General features: G+C 45.7%; 1 protein-coding gene across 1 annotated transcript in view; it reads right to left on the bottom strand.

Moving 5' to 3' along the window:
• The window catches only part of LOC126249766 (uncharacterized), a 1,113,531-nt gene that overhangs the window by 528,391 nt on the left and 564,611 nt on the right, over positions 1-20,529 (bottom strand).

Below are 20,529 nucleotides of genomic sequence, written 5' to 3'. Positions count from 1 at the left end.
TATAAAATTCAGATATGTGCTGTTCACGTGGAGGCCGTGGAATAGTTGCAGCATGTGCTTAGGTATACAATTAGTGATCAGTAAAGGGAAGGTACCTCACGAGACCACAGAGTATGCATTGAGACGAAGCCTGTATGTATCAACATAGGGCAGTACCGTTGTCAGCCGGCCGAAGTGGCCGTGCGGTTAAAGGCGCTGCAGTCTGGAACCGCAAGACCGCTACGGTCGCAGGTTCGAATCCTGCCTCGGGCATGGATGTTTGTGATGTCCTTAGGTTAGTTAGGTTTAACTAGTTCTAAGTTCTAGGGGACTAATGACCTCAGCAGTTGAGTCCCATAGTGCTCAGAGCCATTTTTGAGTACCGTTGTCTATATTTTCAAAAGTGGTTGCATGAATGGTCGCCGGGAAGTGTCTTTATATATTCTTTTCACTTTATCGAGGAACTCACTCATATTCCAAGCCACAGTAACAGATCTGAGCGTATCATTATTATCGCTACTGATAGTCGTTAACATGAAAGTAAAAGCAGCAGAGATCGAGATTGTCCAGCGTGCATCTCTCTCGGCGGCTAGCGAGACCGCAGACGTGGACCAGACAAATGAGCCCAGAGCCTGTTCGCCTGGTCCGAAAGCCGCTCTTGCAGGTTCCCCCTTCCTTCTTAGCTCTCTGCAAACATACTCCACGGCGGCCAGGCACACATAAAAATTGAGGGCACACACAGTGGAGGGCCATGATAGCCGCTCCTTACAGCTAAGGGCGGCTCAGTTGCAAACCGTGTTTCCCTCTACTTTCTGAAGCTTGATATCTTACTCAGACTGGCTGTTGAGATTAAGTACACTCTGAACCGCCTCATTATCTTGTTAATCCTACGTATGAAAACTAATCTTTTTTTTTTAATTTCTAGTTAAACGTCGAAGTTGCCAAGACCTTCTACAGCGACATTCGTCTAATGTTGTTACTGCTATCTTCAGTCCAAAGACTGGTTTGACACAGTTCTCAGCGTTTGTCCGTCTTGTGCAGGACTCATTTCCCAATAACTACTGCAACCTACACCCATCTAAAATTACGCCCAATAACACCGTTATCTGATCATGATGCAAACTGACCATCTTTAAACTATACGGCAACGTTCCTGCATGGTCAATTTTTGAGACCAGCTGAAGTTTATGAACGACCATGGAAAATTATGCGACATTCAGCCTACTTAGCTAGTTTTAGACTGGGATCGTACAGTACAATGGTAACGTTGTTGTGGTCTTCACTCCGAAGAATGATTTCATGAAGCTCTCCACGCCAGTCTGTCCTACGCATGCATCTCTGCATAACTACTGCAACCTTTATTCAACTAAACCTGTTCACTGAAGTGAAGCAGTGGTCTCCCTTTACAATGTTTATACGCAACACTTTCTCCATCACCAAATTCACGATTCCTTTACCATTCTGGGTGTGTCCTGTCAACCGATCCCTCCTTTTAGTCAAGTTGTGACATAAATTGTTTTATTCAATGCGATTCATTAGTTATACGAGCTAGCCATATAATGACAAGCATTCTTCTGCAGTACCATATTTCAAAAACGTCTCAGCACCATATTTCAAAAACGTCTTTTCTCTTGCTATGAGAACTTCTTATTTCTTTTTTATTTTCCCACTAGCCAACTTTTGAGCCACTGCAGGATCATCATCGGACGGAACAAAATTTACAGCGCCTGTAAATACCCATCAAATATAGCCAGTCGGTGGAATCGTGGCGCTGGTGAAAATAATTGGGTTAATATATATTATGCCGAACTAAGCACACAGATAAAATACTGCGACCGGTTACATAAAGGCCAAAGAATCCCAGAAGCTGCAGATATGGAACTATAAAAAGCACAAACGTTAAGGCTAATCAGTAAGGGTAACAAGATATGAGATACGTCACTTCACCGCAACACGTCTTTTTGTATGTTAGTTTCGGTTGTTTAAAGAAACTGTATCTGCTGCAGTCCGTCTCTACAACGCATTGCACACGTGCCCCGTGGTATTTAAGTTCGGGGAAGGGGCAGGCCAGTCCATTTGTCGAATATGCTCTCTTTCCAAGAGCTCATCCACCTGTCACTTGAAGGTATGTCAAACTGATTCTGCTCTCATACAAGAAGAGCATGCGATCCCATTCCTCGTTGGTCCAGACCCTATGTTCTTGACACATCATAAACAGTTCCGCCGATGTGCAGGTGTCAACGGAACACAACGTAGTGGTCGTCGGGCAAAGAGACCACCCCCATGCAGTCGGCGTGCCACTGTGAAGTTTGACACTGCGATGCATCGTGAGACTGCGTATCTTGCATGTGACTGATATTTCATCCGCTGTTTGGGGGTCCCCTTTTGCCTGTTGCACAACGTAGCGGTCATCTGCTGCTATAGCTGACCGTGGTCGCCCATCCCGTCTCCTTCGGGAAATAACAGTGCCTGTAGCTCAGAACGCTCCACACGCACATGAAACAATGCCGTTTGCAATATTCCTCGGCTACACTCGTCACACTTCCGTCTTTCTCCCAGTTTCCAGACTTTTCATCCCCGCGTGAAGTAATCTAAATGTTGTCTCCGGGCCATGTTGTAATGAAGAGCACACCACAGTGCGCCGTAACTACTCGCTGATTGATACACACTGTCGTTTCCCGTTTCTTCAACGGCCCATATTACGGGGCCCGACCCATTCGACGCTATTATCACGCTGGCCTCGCCCCATGTGACGTGAAAGTTTCTGTGGACGACTGGAAGACCTCTGGCAACATGCTCCCACCCATTCATTCATTTCTCCAAGTAGTTAATGTTGCGTTACTTTTTCTAGCTCATACTTAAGTTTTGCAGAGCACTACATTTCTGATATTATAACCGTAAATGAATGTGTTTTATGGTGTAAATATACACTCCTGGAAATGGAAAAAAGAACACATTGACACCGGTGTGTCAGACCCACCATACTTGCTCCGGACACTGCGAGAGGGCTGTACAAGCAAAGATCACACGCACGGCACAGCGGACACACCAGGAACCGCGGTGTTGGCCGTCGAATGGCGCTAGCTGCGCAGCATTTGTGCACCGCCGCCGTCAGTGTCTGCCAGTTTGCCGTGGCATACGGAGCTCCATCGCAGTCTTTAACACTGGTAGCATGCCGCGACAGCGTGGACGTGAACCGTATGTGCAGTTGACGGACTTTGAGCGAGGGCGTATAGTGGGCATGCGGGAGGCCGGGTGGACGTACCGCTGAATTGCTCAACACGTGGGGCGTGAGGTCTCCACAGTACATCGATGTTGTCGCCAGTGGTCGGCGGAAGGTGCACGTGCCCGTCGACCTGGGACCGGACCGCAGCGACGCACGGATGCACGCCAAGACCGTAGGATCCTACGCAGTGCCGTAGGGGACCGCACCGCCACTTCCCAGCAAATTAGGGACACTGTTGCTCCTGGGGTATCGGCGAGGACCATTCGCAACCGTCTCCATGAAGCTGGGCTACGGTCCCGCACACCGTTAGGCCGTCTTCCGCTCACGCCCCAACATCGTGCAGCCCGCCTCCAGTGGTGTCGCGACAGGCGTGAATGGAGGGACGAATGGAGACGTGTCGTCTTCAGCGATGAGAGTCGCTTCTGCCTTGGTGCCAATGATGGTCGTATGCGTGTTTGGCGCCGTGCAGGTGAGCGCCACAATCAGGACTGCATACGACCGAGGCACACAGGGCCAACACCCGGCATCATGGTGTGGGGAGCGATCTCCTACACTGGCCGTACACCACTGGTGATCGTCGAGGGGACACTGAATAGTGCACGGTACATCCAAACCGTCATCGAACCCATCGTTCTACCATTCGTAGACCGGCAAGGGAACTTGCTGTTCCAACAGGACAATGCACGTCCGCATGTATCCCGTGCCACCCAACGTGCTCTAGAAGGTGTAAGTCAACTACCCTGGCCAGCAAGATCTCCGGATCTGTCCCCCATTGAGCATGTTTGGGACTGTACGAAGCGTCGTCTCACGCGGTCTGCACGTCCAGCACGAACGCTGGTCCAACTGAGGCGCCAGGTGGAAATGGCATGGCAAGCCGTTCCACAGGACTACATCCAGCATCTCTACGATCGTCTCCATGGGACAATAGCAGCCTGCATTGCTGCGAAAGGTGGATATACACTGTACTAGTGCCGACATTGTGCATGCTCTGTTGCCTGTGTCTATGTGCCTGTGGTTCTGTCAGTGTGATCATGTGATGTATCTGACCCCAGGAATGTGTCAATAAAGTTTCCCCTTCCTGGGACAATGAATTCACGGTGTTCTTATTTCAATTTCCAGGAGTGTAGTTGTTTCCAATGCTGTAATTACGTTTTGAAAAAACAGATAAAAGGTGCGAATTTTACGTATACGATTCTAGGCCATATGTTTTGTTCTACTGTATGTATACACTGCGCTTTAAGTCGGATTTCAATCTAAGTAATTTCGAATCTCCTCCTCCTCCTCATCATCACCTTCGATGCAAATGCTCCGGTATTTCGAGCCAAGTCGCAGTGTTCAAAGCCCAGAATGAATACGTTACATCACAAACGTATGAAATACCCCTTGGGATATGGTACTCCACGCTAGTTCCGCTGGCTGTCGCAACTAGGTAAGTAATGTTTTCGGTATGCTACCAGGGCGGACCGCACACAATATCATATTCATGCTCAACGAGGATAGGTCTGCTGATCGCGCAAGTCGGTAAAGATCACAAACGTCTTATAGAGTGCGAGCACTGTGTAGGCCCTACAGTGCATATACTGCACTGGTCAATATCCCCTCACAACACAGGTGTACCGTTATTGAAGCAGGTATCATATTATTATGTTGGAGCGTCGTCTGTTTAACTACTTCAAATACCAGTTACATTAGTGATATAGATGCCTTTAGGAGCTGCTGCATGTGAAGCGATCGAACTCCCGGTTATTTCCACAAGGGATGCTAAATATCTTTCATCCTTAATGAAGTATTTTGATTTTTCGATTTTGTACCTCTGGTGCTCGGGCGTGCTGCATATGCGTTTATGTTCGGATCTATTTTTGACAGAGGGGAAAAGGTAGCGCGAACGAACTGTTGTCGCTGTGACACCACCACCGTCCAGGTGCAGCACATGTTGATTTATTCGGCTGAAATACGGTTGCTGATGGATTGCGCTTTAGGAGAAGCATAACGTTAGGAGGGATCTAGAGCGAAATTTCTATTACATATGAATGTGTTTTACCTTTATACTATCATAACACTGGTGTGATGTTTTCTGCGTGTATGAACGCATTCCATACAAGGCATACTATTCTTTTTTTTCTTTCTTTCAGTGTTCAACCCTGAGGTTGGTTTGCAGCAGAGCGCCATTCCTCTCTTCTGTCTATCGTATGAATGAAATTATGACTATGTGTGTCTGTACCCATGAAACATGTACGAACAAGTGTTTTTTCATTCTGAGCCGCGCGGGATTATCCGAGCGGTCTGGGCGCTGCAGTCTTGGACTGTGCGACTGGTTCCGGCGGAGGTTCGAGTCCTTCCTCGGCATGGGTGTGTGTGTGTGTGTGTGTGTCCTTAAGATAATTTAGATTAAGTAGTGTGTGACCTTAGCAGTTAAGTCCCAAAAGATTTCACACACATTTGTTTTTTTTTTCCATTCTGAGTGGTTGAGCCTACATTTCAATTTTACTGAGTGTTCGACCCAACGATTTTTCCACGTACACTTAAAAAAAGACGCATTAGCAGGAATCATCCGAATGGGACGGAAATCGGTAAATGTCATGTACAACTGTAAAAAAATTATTACTATTTCATAAATTTATTTCATAATTTATTTAAAAGAAATAACTTCATATATCGAGCAAGTCATTAACACTTTGGTCCACCTCTGGTCCTTACGCAAGCAGTTATTCGTCTTGGCATTGATTGACATAGTTGTTGGATGTTCTCCGCGGGATCTCGTGCCAGATTCTGTCCAACTGGCGCGTTGGATTGACAAAATCCGTAGTTGGTAGGAGGTCTCAGCCCATAATGTTCCAAACTTTCTCAATTGGGGAAAGATCCGGCGAACTTGCTGGCTAAGGTAGGGTTTGGCGAGCACGAAGACAAGTAGTAGGAACTCACCGTGTGCGGGCAGGCATATTAGGTTGCTGAAATGTAAGCCGAGGATGCCTTGCTACGAAGGGAAACAAAACGGGGCGTAGAATATCGCCGACGTACCGTTGTGCTGTAAGGGTGCTGTCAATGACGATCAAATAGGTCCTGCTACGAAAAGAAATGTCACCCCAGGTTGTCCGGACATACGGCGGGCGACAGTGAGGTTGGTAACGCACCGCTCTCTGAGGCGTTTCCAGACATGTCTTCGGCCTGAATCTCGCTGACTGAGTAGAATTGTATTCAGTGATGAGTCTCGCTTCGAACTGAGCCCCGATGACCAGCGAAGGCGTCTCTGGAAATGCCCCAGACAAGGGGACACCAATATGAATGTCACCCGCTATACGTATCGATAATCAGGAGTGATGGTCCAGCAGCACCCCTTTGGTTGTCATCCGGAGCACCCTTGTACCACAGCGGCACGTCGACGATATTTAATTCCTCGTTTTCTTCTTGCCCTTCAATGCAAGTCATTGTGTGCTTACATTTCAGCAAGATAATGTCTGTCCACACACGGCGAGAGTTTCTACTGCTTGTCTTCGCACTTGCTAAACCCTATCTTGGCCAGCGAGGTCGCTTGACCTTTCCCTATCTGAGAACGTTTGGAGCTTTATGGACAGGACTGTCTAACCAGCTCGGAATTTTGACAATCTAACACTCCAATTGGACAGAATTTGGCACTATATGCATCAGGAAGTAATCTAACAACTCTATCAATCAATGCCAAGCCGAATCACTGCTTGCATAAGGGTCAGGGGCGGTCCAAGGTACTGACTTGCTCAGTTTTTGAGGCTCTTGCTCTTTAATATATAATCCAATTTTTTTGAGATTGTATTCATTTGCTATTCTGTGGATTTACATCACGTCTACCAATTTCTGGCCCATTCGGAGAAATCCTTCGTGGTGTGTTTTTTGTGTTAGGGTTTATATGCCATATATTCAATAAAATAATCTTTTTGTATGGTGTGAATATTCATTCAAACGTCTTCCACACAGAGCACTGAACAAATGCAGATTATAATAATATCCACGTTCTAATTCAATATTTCACAAGTACACTCATTTGTGGCTGGAGTGTAAACATAGATGTGACTAAGCGTAAGCGACGTTATTGATTTTATTTAGTGATCGACGTATCAGATATGGGAATAAATATTCCCACCTCGCGTAAATAACAGGTTATTTCATTGAATATATATTACATAAAAGCACAGAAATTGTTGGATCGTAACTCAACAGTAAATTCCTCGGAAGAACGTCGCCAACTAACCCTAACGGGACACACAACAGCAACACATCGTAGCTTTCTGCCGAAATAAACATGATCGGGGCAGAAAAATGTGATTTGTGTAAATAAAGCCAACAACAAACCGCCTCCGCTATGAGAAGAGTGTCAGATATCCCACGCTAAGTCGAATATCCAGACATTCTGTCATTCACAGTAGTGGTGGTGGTTAGTGTTTAACGTCCCGTCGACAACGAGGCCATTAGAGACGGAGCGCAAGCTCGGGTTAGAGAAGGATTGGGAAGGAAATCGGCCGTGCCCTTTCAAAGGAACCATCCCGGCATTTGCCTGAAACGATTTAGGGAAATCACGGAAAACCTAAATCAGAATGGCTGGAGACGGGATTGAACCGTCGTCTTCCCGAATGCGAGGTCAGTGTGCTAACCACTGCGCCACCTCGCTCGGTGTCATTCACAGTAGCAAAGGTAATGCAACTGGGAGCTCTCAGGATAGATATGAAACATTTAACTCGCAAAGTAAAGCATTTGCGGCAAAGTATCAGTGATTCAGAGAACTGAAAGACGTTCTGTGGAAACGAGCTGGGCCGGATCACGTGGTGGTCCGCGGCATGCAGCCCTGAAACCGGAGAGCGGCGCACTCAGAGCCGGCCGGGCCCCTGGAGTGCTGCCGCAGACAGCGCATCGCCATCAGCGCAGTCCGGGAAACGCATTAACTCCACACGCGGGAGCGCCGCCCGCCGCCCTATCCTGTACCCGTACCAGCACTGACAGCCCACAACTTCACCAGCTCTCTTCATGCATCCCGAGGGACACGATTCGAATTCGACAACGGGATAACGCTGGCGCGGACTTGGTTCAAATATCTTTGAGCACTATGGGACTTACAGGGTGTTTCAAAAATGACCGGTATATTTGAAACGGCAATAAAAACTAAACGAGCAGCGATAGAAATACACCGTTTGATGCAATATGCTTGGGATAACAGTACATTTTCAGGCGGACAAACTTTCGAAATTACAGTAGTTACAATTTTCAACAACAGATGGCGCTGCAAGTGATGTGAAAGAGATAGAAGACAACGCAGTCTGTGGGTGCGCCATTCTGTACGTCGTCTTTCTGCTGTAAGCGTGTGCTGTTCACAACGTGCAAGTGTGCTGTAGACAACATGGTTTATTCCTTAGAACAGAGGATTTTTCTGGTGTTGGAATTCCACCGCCTAGAACACAAACAAGACGAAGTTTTCAACGGAGGTTTAATGTAACCAAAGGACCGAAAAGCGATACAATAAAGAATCTGTTTGAAAAATTTCAACGGACTGGGAACGTGACGGATGAACGTGCTGGAAAGGTAGGGCGACCGCGTACGGCAACCACAGAGGGCAACGCGCAGCTAGTGCAGCAGGTGATCCAACAGCGGCCTCGGGTTTCCGTTCGCCGTGTTGCAGCTGCGGTCCAAATGACGCCAACGTCCACGTATCGTCTCATGCGCCAGAGTTTACACTTCTATCCATACAAAATTCAAACGCGGCAACCCCTCAGCGCCGCTACCATTGCTGCACGAGAGACATTCGCTAACGATATAGTGCACAGGATTGATGACGGCGATATGCATGTGGGCAGCATTTGGTTTACTGACGAAGCTTATTTTTACCTGGACGGCTTCGTCAATAAACAGAACTGGCGCATATGGGGAACCGAAAAGCCCCATGTTGCAGTCCCATCGTCCCTGCATCCTCAAAAAGTACTGGTCTGGGCCGCCATTTCTTCCAAAGGAATCATTGGCCCATTTTTCAGATCCGAAACGATTACTGCATCACGCTATCTGGACATTCTTCGTGAATTTGTGCCGGTACAAACTGCCTTAGACGACACTGCGAACACCTCGTGGTTTATGCAAGATGGTGCCCGGCCACATCGCACGGCCGACGTCTTTAATTTCCTGAATGAATATTTCGATGATCGTGTGATTGCTTTGGGCTATCCGAAACATACAGGAGGCGGCGTGGATTGGCCTCCCTATTCGCCAGACATGAACCCCTGTGACTTCTTTCTGTGGGGACACTTGAAAGACCAGGTGTACCGCCAGAATCCAGAAACAATTGAACAGCTGAAGCAGTACATCTCATCTGCACATGAAGCCATTCCGCCAGACACGTTGCCAAAGGTTTCGGGTAATTTCATTCAGAGACTACGCCATATTATTGCTACGCATGGTGGATATGTGGAAAATATCGAACTATAGAGTTTCCCAGACCGCAGCGCCATCTGTTGTTGCAAATTGTAACTACTGTAATTTCGAAAGTTTGTCTGCCTGAAAATGTACTGTTGTCCCAAGCATATTGCAACAAACGGTGTATTTCTATCGCTGCTCGTTTAGTTTTTATTGCCGTTTCAAATATACCGGTCATTTTTGAAACACCCTGTAACAGCTGAGGTCATCAGTCCCCTAGAACTTAGAACTATTAAAACCTAACTAACCTAAGGACGTCACACACATCCATGCCCGAGGCAGGATTCGAACCTGCGACCGTAGCGGTCGCGCGGTTCCGGACTGAAGCGCCTAGAATCGCTCGGCCACTGCGGCCGGCGGCGCTGACTGAAAATTAAAATACAATGAGGTCAACATGTGACTGAAATTGACTAAAATACCACAGATTAGCTACACGACAATACAGAAAATGGCTAGGACTACAGAACTGTAGTCACCAGGTCCGGATAGAATCCTACTACGGTTTTACAGAGTGTACTCTACGGCACTGGCCCCTTACTTAGCTTGCACTTATAGCGAATGTCTCATCCAGTACAAATTCACAAGCGACTGGAAAAAAGCACAGATGACTCCTGTACATAAGAAGGGCAATATAATGGACCCGCAAAATTACAGGCCAATATCCCTAACATCGGTTTGCTGCAGAAACCTTGAACATATTCTCGTCCACGCCCGGGTTCCCGGGTTCGATTCCCGGCGGGGTCAGGGATTTTCTCTGCCTCGGGATGGCTGGGTGTTGTGTGATGTCCTTAGGTTAGTTAGGTTTAAGTAGTTCTGAGTTCTAGGGGACTGATGACCATAGCTGTTAAGTCCCATAGTGTTCAGAGCCATTTGAACCATATTCTCGCCGCGTGGTCTAGGGCGCTTTGCCAGGCTTTGCGCGGCTCTCCCCGTCGGAGGTTCGAGTCCTCCCTCGGACATGGGTATGTGGACATGGTTGTCCTTAGCGTTAGGTAGTTTAAGTTGAATTACGTTGTGAGTAAACCTAGGGAACAATGGCCTCAGCAGTTTGGTCCCACAGGAACGTACCACAAATATCCAAAATATCCATATTCTTAGCTCGAATATAATAAATTTCCCTGAGACAGAAAAGCTCACGTCCACAAATCAGCAAGGTTGTAGACAGCATCGCTCGTGCAAAACTTAGCTTGCCTTTTTCTCGCACGATATCGTGCGAAACATGATGGGCAATAAGCAGATTCCATATTTCTAGATATCCGAAAAGCGTTTGTCACCGTGTCCCACTGCAGACTGCTACTGAAGGTCCGAGCATACGGAATACGTTCCCAGATATGTGACTGTCTCGAAGACTATGGGACTGTTTATAAATAACTTTTCTGCTACCGCCGCGCGGGATTAGCCGAGCGGTCTAGGGCGCTGCAGTCACGGACTGTGCGGCTGGTCCCGGCGGAGGTTCGAGTCCTCCCTCCGGCATGGGTGTGTATGTGTGTGTGTTTGTCCTTCGGATAATTTAGGTTAAGTAGTGTGTAACCTTAGGGACTGATGACCTTAGCAGTTAACTCCCATAAGATTTCACACACATTTTACATTTCTGCTACCAGTCACAGTCTTTTATTCATATTTTACACGACGTATTTCGGGAAATGATTCCCGTTTTCAGGTGCACTCTCTCTGTGTACTATGCCATTTTTGCGTAATGTTTTCGATGTGTGAAGTTCATCTTTGTAAGTTATTCTTGTCGCATACTGTGCACAGAAAATTGGTTGTGATGTTTAACATGTGTGAGACTCTGCACAAATGCACCATAAGAAAACTTAAAATCAACAAAACAAAGAGGAATCTCATACATTAAAAACAATTACGTAAAAATGGCATACTACACAGAGAAAACGCACTTGAAAACGAGAATCATTTCCCGAAACACTTCGTGTAAAATATGAATAAAAGAAAATCGTGACTGGTAGCAGAAAAGTTATCTACAAACAAACCCATTGTTTCCACAGTACCTGACTTTCACAAGACTATTTATAATGGACAAAGTCTCGAAGACTTCTTAAATAGCCGGCCGAAGTGGCCGTGCGGTTAAAGGCGCTGCAGTCTGTAACCGCAAGACCGCTACGGTCGCAGGTTCGAATCCTGCCTCGGGCATGGATGTTTGTGATGTCTTTAGGTTAGTTAGGTTTAACTAGTTCTAAGTTCTAGGGGACTAATGACCTCAGCAGTTGAGTCCCATAGTGCTCAGAGCCATTTAGCCACTTCTTAAATAATTGAACTCAGTACGATATCCTGGGCGGCGAGTGTTCATCAGAGACAAAGGGATCGCCAGGAGTACCCCACGGAAGTGTGATAGAACCGTTGTTATTCTCTGCACACATAAATGATCTGACGAACAGGATGGGCAGTAATCTGCGGCTGTTTGCTGATGACGCTGTAGTATACGGGAAGGTACAGTACATTTTATGGATGACTTCGAGGAAAAAGCAGTTCAGTCGGCGGTGTTGAAACCTACATATTTCTGGAGATACGTGGACGACACATCTGCAGTATGGCCACGTGCAACAGTAACGATTCCTGCATTTCTGGAACACCTTAACTCCTTCCACCGAGCATTTGCTTCAACATGAAAGTGAAGAAAAATTGAGACCTCCGGTTCTTACATGTCCTGGACCGCAGAAAGGAAACATGGTTCTTTGGGTCACAATGTGTTCCGAAACCAACTCATAAGGAGTTACCTCTACGAGCTGCCATCACCCGTCTCAATGCAGTGGCGTATTACGGACTCTCGCTCATAGGGCTACAGTCATCTCAGATCAAGGGACCTTATAAGGAGAGCTTAGCCATGTTCGCTCTGTGTTTGTACAAAACGGGTACTCTAAAAAACATATTCGTAGTGGTTTCCAACCTACACGCGCTAAACTTCAAGAACAGTCAGAAGAAACGGACAACTCCAGGAAAATGGTTTTTGTACCCTGTGTTGGCGGCGTGTTCTTTAAGATCGGAAGGCTGTTCAAGAAACTCAACTAAAATGTGTGTTACACCCTTCAGCGAGAGTACAAACGATGTTGGGTTCTGTTAAAGACAACATAGGTCTAAGGACACCAGGGATATACAAAATTCAGTGCCAGCGTAGGAAATATTCGTTGACCAGACGTCTCGCACTGTTAGAGATAATGTGCTGAACATAAACGTCACACCACATTGGATTAGCGAGAACGGTTAACTCTGCTGTTGCTGAACATTGTCTTGACACGGGACATAGCATGAACTACGGAGGGACAAAGATCGTTTCGTCCGCTTCCACGTACTGGGACTCCATCATTAACGAAACGTTTGAATAACGACCTGATTAATAGAGACATAGGATTGCAACTCAGCAAGGTATGGGAACCAGCACTGGCGGCACTAAGACATCTTTGGCCGCAGACGAACAAATCCGAGTCTACAAAGTCGGGAATTCCGAGTCAGCACACTCAAACTGGGCGCCAACACTGTCCATGCGCGCGCTGTGCCGCGATTTGCGGCTGCTCTTAGGCTGCATTGCGCTTGCGAAGACCGTGGCCTGTTTCTCCGGCAGGGGCGTTGCGTGTCGCCGTGCTCTATGATTTGTCTAAGATGACGTTATAGCCCACCCTTTGGCGCCTGTACTCAGCTCATGTATCGGTGATCACTGCAGCAACACGTCAATATGCACCTGAAGGTGATGAGCAGCTGTCTCGTTGAAATATTATGCACCTTTCATACTATCCATCGTGACATCCGTGAACCAATGAAGCAAATACACTGTAGTCGCTGAGTGACTGTAGAAGGATACAATTCTATCTGGTGTAATGAATGACAGCTGGCTCTAAATGTATAAAAATGTAAGTTAATAGAGATGAATAGGGGAAAAATCCTGTAATTTTTGAATACAGCATTAATGATGTGCTGCACACATCGATTAAAACTCTAAATATAACGTTGTAAAACGACATAGGTGGAACGAGCACGTAAGGACGATAGCAGGGAAGGCGAATGGTCGACTTCAGTTTATTGGACAAATTTTACGAAAGTGATTCATATATAAACGAGGCGGCATATAGAATACTTGTGCCACCGATTTTTGAGTACTGCTGGAGCGTTTGACATCCCCAGCAGGACAGATTAAAGGAAGACATCGAAGCAATTCAGAGGCGGGCTGCTAGATTTGTTACTGGTGGGTTTGAACAAATGCGATTACTACGAAGTTGCTTCGTGAACTCAAATGGGAATCCCTGGACGGAAGACGTTCTTTTCACGGAACACTATCGCGAAAATGTACAGAACAGGCATTTGCAGCTCGCTGCTGAAAGATTCTAATGCCACCAACGTATGTCTCGCTTAAGAACCGTGAAGAGATACGATACGAGATATCAAAGCTCGTACGGGTGCACATAGTCAGTGGTCTTTTCCCCTGGTCTATTTACGAGTGGAGCAGGGTCAAATGGCTCCAAGCACTACGGGACTTAACATGTGAGGTCATCAGTCCCATAGACGTAGAAACTACTTAAACCTAACTAACCTAAGGACATCACACACATCCTTGCCCGAGGCAGGATTCGAACCTGCGACCGTTGCAGCAGCGCGGTTCCGGACTGAAGCGCCTGGAACCGCTCGGCCACAGCGGCAGGAAGTGGAGCAGGAAAGGAGTTGATTACTATTAATATGAAGTATCCTCCGCCATACACTACGCGATGGCTTGCGGAGTGCGTAAGTAGATGTAAATCTATAGCACTCGGAATTCAATATGATGTGCTCGAGTCGAAGCCTCTAAACGTCACTACCTGGAATGAAAGAGTGGCTGGGATTGTTCCTGGGGAATCTCTCACTACTCGTATGTAGCTTGCATGGAGTCCACAAAGGTTGGTGGATGCTCCTAATTAACAATTTGCCCTCTATTTCTAAACCAGCCTACTTCTATGGACGACATGTAACGTCCAAGCCAGGAAAGCAGAGCCTTTCTGCAAAGAACACTAGCACTTCTTCGCCACAGGCGTGGCATTGTCTTGCTCAATTGTGGCTCACGCGGGAGGCAGTGCTCTGAGCCTTAAAATCTACCCGTTAAAACACTAAACACCTAATGGCTATTGCATAGTCAAAATATCTACGAGGGTGGATTCGCATAATGCTGTTGTATATATGTAAACAGGCGTTACAGTGAATTGCAGGAGGACCTAGATGTGTTCTACGATTGGTTAAAGAACTGTGCAATTAACATGAAACATAACCGAATGTGACTTACTGCGCTTGAGTATATAGAAATCAATCACCGACAGTCACAATTGGAAAATATAACAAATCCCGAGTGATCTGAAGTGGAAAGGCCACATCAAGCAACTTGTAGATAAATCAAATACTGGACTAACATTCACTGGAAGAATGTTAATGAAATTCACCCTCCCCCTCTCCTCGAAGGAAGCCATTTGTCGTTATGACACCCTTATCAGATAGGATTAATCGAGATTAAAGATAAAGAGCAGCGTTTAGCACGCACGAGTTCGCTAAGCAGTTGCAAACTGCTTATCGAAAGTCCAATGGCAACGCTACTGCAGGGGCTTTATTCATCATGGAGAGGTTTATTGCTAAAATCCGAGAAGGCAGGTTCACAGAAGCGTCAAGCATCATTTATTTCCTTCAGCATGCGTCTTGCGAAACTACTATGGAGGGTAAAATCGGAAAATTTCTAATCCATTTGGAGGCTTTTGACGGTGCACGATTCGTGGTTGGAGCAGAAAAAGGGTAGAAATGACAGCGGTATTCCAATTACCCTCCCTTACGCACTGCAATATGGTTCGCGGAGTATAAATGAAGATGCAGCAGTTACTGTTTAGATAGCTGGGAGGCGATATGTATGTTTTAGCCAACGTCGCACAGAACTGCCTCACTCGACTGTTGTCCGCTATGCCGGGCAACAATGCGCACATCAAACTACGGTTACTATGGTAATGTCTACGCACGAGGCCTTTACGGATGGACAGGATGGAGCAGCACTCGTCCAAAAACAGTTAATTTCGCTACCCAGAACGACAGCGGCCGTTTCCTCATTCGAGACGGCGGTGTTTGTGGTTTCTGGACGATGAAACGCAACTCCATGACATGCATGTCACCAGGTCAGCCTGCTTAATGGCGTCCAAGCTTAGACGCAAATATGAGGCAAGTTGGTAGCCATCCCATAGGTGTAGCACCTCTAGACGTTTTCGTAAGGCTTATTTATACTTATTACAAAATTATGCATTTCTGAAACTTAAAGTACGAATTTCAAATTGCTATTCTTGTAACCCATTATGTTCATATTCTGATTTTAACACTTTAACAATATTGAAAGAAAATAGGGCACCTCTATGTAGTTTCAATGCTAGCGCCTCTTCCGAAAATTGTACGAACCAGCACATATAATCTATTTGCGATGAGCTTTTAACTCGGTTCTCTTTTTCTATTTGGTATTTTGCATATTTTTCTTCAAAAATAATTTTTTGCGAACGATATTCCATGTTTTATGATTTCATGTATCGTGATACAAATTCGAATCTCACAAGTTTAGTTACATAACTTACATACGTATTTAATATGCCCGTAACTTGCAAGTGCTTTGTGGACTTGAGTGACATGTTTTCTCTTTCTTCTACACTACGTTTTGGGTTGAAGGTTGCGGTGCCACACACACACACACACACACACACACACACACACACACACACACACAGGATAGTTTAGTAGAAACAATGAAAAGAACGCAGAACAAAATAAATTCTACATGCACAACGGTGAATAAAAATGTTCTTCGTTTTTTTTTTTATTTTCAATTTAACGGTTTGCACACGCATCCCAGCAATTGGTTAATGGGCTCAGCATGGCGTGTGACCACCTTTCCCAGCAATACAGGCCTGAAAACGCCGGTGCATGCTGTGAGTGATGTCTTCAGTCTAATGTTGAAGCAATAACGCCCATTCTTCCTGCAAGTCTCACAAGTCTTGGAGAGTGGCTGGTGGATGCTGACGTGTTGCAATCTGTCTCCCTAGTACACCCCACACATGCTCTACGAGATTCAAATCGGGAGAACGAGCAGGCCACGCCATGCATGCAGTATCTTCCGTTCCTAAGAAAACATCAACCACCTGTGCTCTATGAGGTGTAGCGTTATCGTCCACCAGTACGAAGTCTGGGCCCACACCGCCTCCCAACAATCGCAAACGAGGTCCCAAGATCTTTCACGATTCCTGATAGCGGTTAAACCTTGTCGATTCACCCATACAATTTCATGTTCTACATCTACATACATACTCCGCAATCCACCACACGGTGCGTAGCGGAGGGTACCTCGTACCATAACTAGCATCTTCTCTCCCTGTTCCACTCCCAAACAGAACGAGGGAAAAATGACTGCCTATATGCCTCTGTACGAGCCCTAATCTCTCTCATCTTATCTTGTGGTCTTTCCGCGAAATGTAAGTTGGGGGCAGTAAAATTGTACTGCAGTCAGCCTCAAATGCTGGTTCTCTAAATTTCCTCAGTAGCGATTCACGAAAAGAACGCATCCTTTCCTCTAGAGACTCCCACCCGAGTTCCTGAAGCATTTCCGTAACACTAGCGTAATGATCCAAACCTACCAGTAACAAATCTAGCAGCCCGCCTCTGAATTGCTTCTATGTCCTCCCTCAATCCGACCTGATAGGGATCCCAAACGCTCGAGCAGTACTCAAGAATAGGTCGTATTAGTGTTTTATAAGCGGTCTCCTTTACAGATGAACCACATCTTCCCAAAATTCTACCAATGAACCGAAGACGACTATCCGCCTTCCCCACAACTGCCATTACACGCTTGTCCCACTTCATATCGCTCTGCAATGTTAGGCCCAAATATTCAATCGACGTGACTGTGTCAAGCGCTACACTACTAATGGAGTACTCAAACATTACAGGATTCTTTTTCCTATTCATCTGCATTAATTTACATTTATCTATATTTAGAGTTCGCTGCCATTCTTTACATCAATCACAAATCCTGTCCAAATCATCTTGTATCCTCCTACAGTCACTGGTCAGCATAATCCCTGCCCACACCATTACGGATCCTCTTCGATATCGGTCTCTTTCCACAATATTTGGATTCGAAATCGGGTTCCACGTTCCATCCAGATACGGATGCGTTGCGAATCACTCTCCAGACCAAATCGGAACACATCTGCGAAAAGAACATTGGCCCACCGTTCGACCGTCCAGGTGGCATGTTGACGACTTCATTCTAGACTTTCACTTCTGTGAAGACGCATCAGAGGTACACATACAGTGGGTCTCCGACAATAAAAGCCACTCTGCCGAAGCCTTCTGTACACCGTTTGCCTCGACACAACACGTCCAGTGGATGCTGCAGGTCAGGTGCCAGTTGCCGTGCGGTACTAAGACGGAGCCGTCGTCCCCTTACAGCCAAATAACGTCCTCTCTTTTTGATTCACACGTTGCCGGCCCTGACCTGGTCTTCGGGATACTGTTTCCGTCTCTATAAATTGTCGCTACTTACGAGAAACAATAGAACGATTCACATTAAGCCTTTGGGTCACAACAGTTTGCGACTGTCATTCTTCCATTCTTCTTACGGCCCTCAATTGCAGAGTGTCTTGTAAGCGTCTATTCTGTGACTGTATACACACCTATTGTGAATGTGGGGCAACCCTTCAGACACTACCCCGTTTGACAGGTACCCTGACGTCGTCGTTGACTTGATTTTCCGTTGACTATAATGCCATCTTCCGTGCAGAACACGATTGTACCGACATCTGTTGACATTTTGTATGATTATACCGTGAATTAGACACAAGACGGGAAAATAGCGGTTTGTTCACTTAATTTAGGATATAATCACAATGGCAACGTCACGACGAAATATACCGAAATATATGCAGACAGCTTAACCCGGTGGGAACTTCTCCCCACATTTTATGCATTTTTTCTTTGCATTCATTTCTAGTGTATGTTACGGTAAACATTTTGCTTCTAACCGTCCGCCGAGAAAGTACCGAAATTGATTATATTCCTGGCGTATAAGCAGTGTTCGAATTAGACTGTCTGACGATGGAGGGAAATTCAAGAATGAGTATTTGTGTTGTACTTATACGAATAATACCAGTAGCAGCATCAGTGTTGGAGTGCTATTTCCGTAACAGTTAGTATTCGTAGTAGTACCACTGAAACCGCTAATAAACACAATGAAGTATTAACTATTCTACTACGTGTAAATTGAACAACCCACTCCCCAAACTTATATAAACAGTCTGCTTTGATAAGCGTCCTCATAAGCGTGCCGTCTTTTGTGGAATGATGTCCAGCCTTATTTAACTCTGCTGTAAGGAAAACACGGTCCATTAATAATCACAAACATAACAGAAGCCAGCATTTTTGTTTGCATTCGATTCCGGACTAGTGAGAGTATTATTCATTACACTCTGCATCGAAACTGTTCCGTGTTGTCTTGTATTTTAAAAGGGCAGTAATAGCACTTACAGTAAAAAGGAAAAAAAAATACTTCCCTGGCAAAGGAATTCTTCCTTGACTACCTGTCTCACAGCTACAAAATTGGCTCAAATGGTTCTGAGCACTATGGGACTAACATCTGAGGTCATCAGTCCCCTTGAACTTAGAACTACTTAAACCTAACCAACCTAAGGACAGCATACACATCCATGCCCGAGGCAGGATTCGAACCTGCGACCGTAGCGGTCGCGCGATTCCAGAGTGAAGCGCCTAGAACCGCTCGGCCACACCGGGCGGTCTCACAGCTACAGTTCCCTTCGTTCTGTACTACTACTACTACTACTACAGTCTTGTCTGTCACTGTCTGCCTCTTGCTTCCCCTTACTGTTACTATGTCATTCATTCCTTCCCACAGCTGCTGTCTCTTCTCACTGTCATCTCTCTCTTCCTCGTTGTCATTGTTATACACTCTCTCATTAACACTGGCTCTCACTCATTCTACTTTCTCTTTATTCCTCTCCCACTGGCACGGTCTCTTCACTCTTTTCCTAGCGCTGTTCTGCCACTGTAAACTATCTTCCACTGCCACTGTGTTCCTCCTCTTTCTGTCACATTGCCATTGTCTCCTTTTTACAACACAACCACTGTCTAATATCTTCCAGTACTTATTACTTCTCCATCTCTGTCACTGCCACTGCCTCATCCTCTCACTGCATAAAAAACGCAAAATGTTCGGATGTCAAAATTTTTGGAAAAATTTGTAAAGGTGCTCAGACATGTTGAACAATGCAGCCGGTATCCCTCTTTTCAGTCAGAGTCTTTTAAATAAACAAGAGCATATTTACCTTTTGTGTGCTTCGACAGAAGGGTATATCACTCACATGAAGAGAACCTTATGGACCAGTATAATTTTGATAGCTTCCTTATGTGAAACTGAAATAAAGCGAAACTAATTTTACTCCTCGGAGCGGATTTTCCGGGCACAAAAATTTTACTTGGACTTCAGTACTACATGGGTTTCCCAGATCCCTTCTGATGATAACCGACACGCTTTACAGCATATTTCTCCGTGCTACGTCGCTTTATAAATTACTTTTTAGCCTCATGCGTATTTTACGTGCACAAATGGAGTAACTTTGAATCTCTGTATCTCGGAAATGGATACAGATTTCAAGAAAATTTTAATTGTCATGGAGATCGGGATCTTAGGAACATTATCTGTGCACAGCCATCTTGGAATCAGCGGCTCTGATTTGGTACACAAAATCATGTTTTTGGGGTGTTTCTCGATAACAGATAAATATCTCTGAAAACGGGAAGATGACACTGCTAAATAAATACCTAGAGAATATACCGTTAAAATTTGAGCAATTTGCTGCGATTAGTTATTTACATATCTGCTGCTGAAGGCAAAA

The sequence above is a fragment of the Schistocerca nitens genome, chromosome 1 (assembly GCF_023898315.1).
Source record: "Schistocerca nitens isolate TAMUIC-IGC-003100 chromosome 1, iqSchNite1.1, whole genome shotgun sequence".
NCBI classification, from domain to species: domain Eukaryota; kingdom Metazoa; phylum Arthropoda; class Insecta; order Orthoptera; family Acrididae; genus Schistocerca; species Schistocerca nitens.
This window is presented reverse-complemented; position numbering and strand designations above follow the sequence as displayed.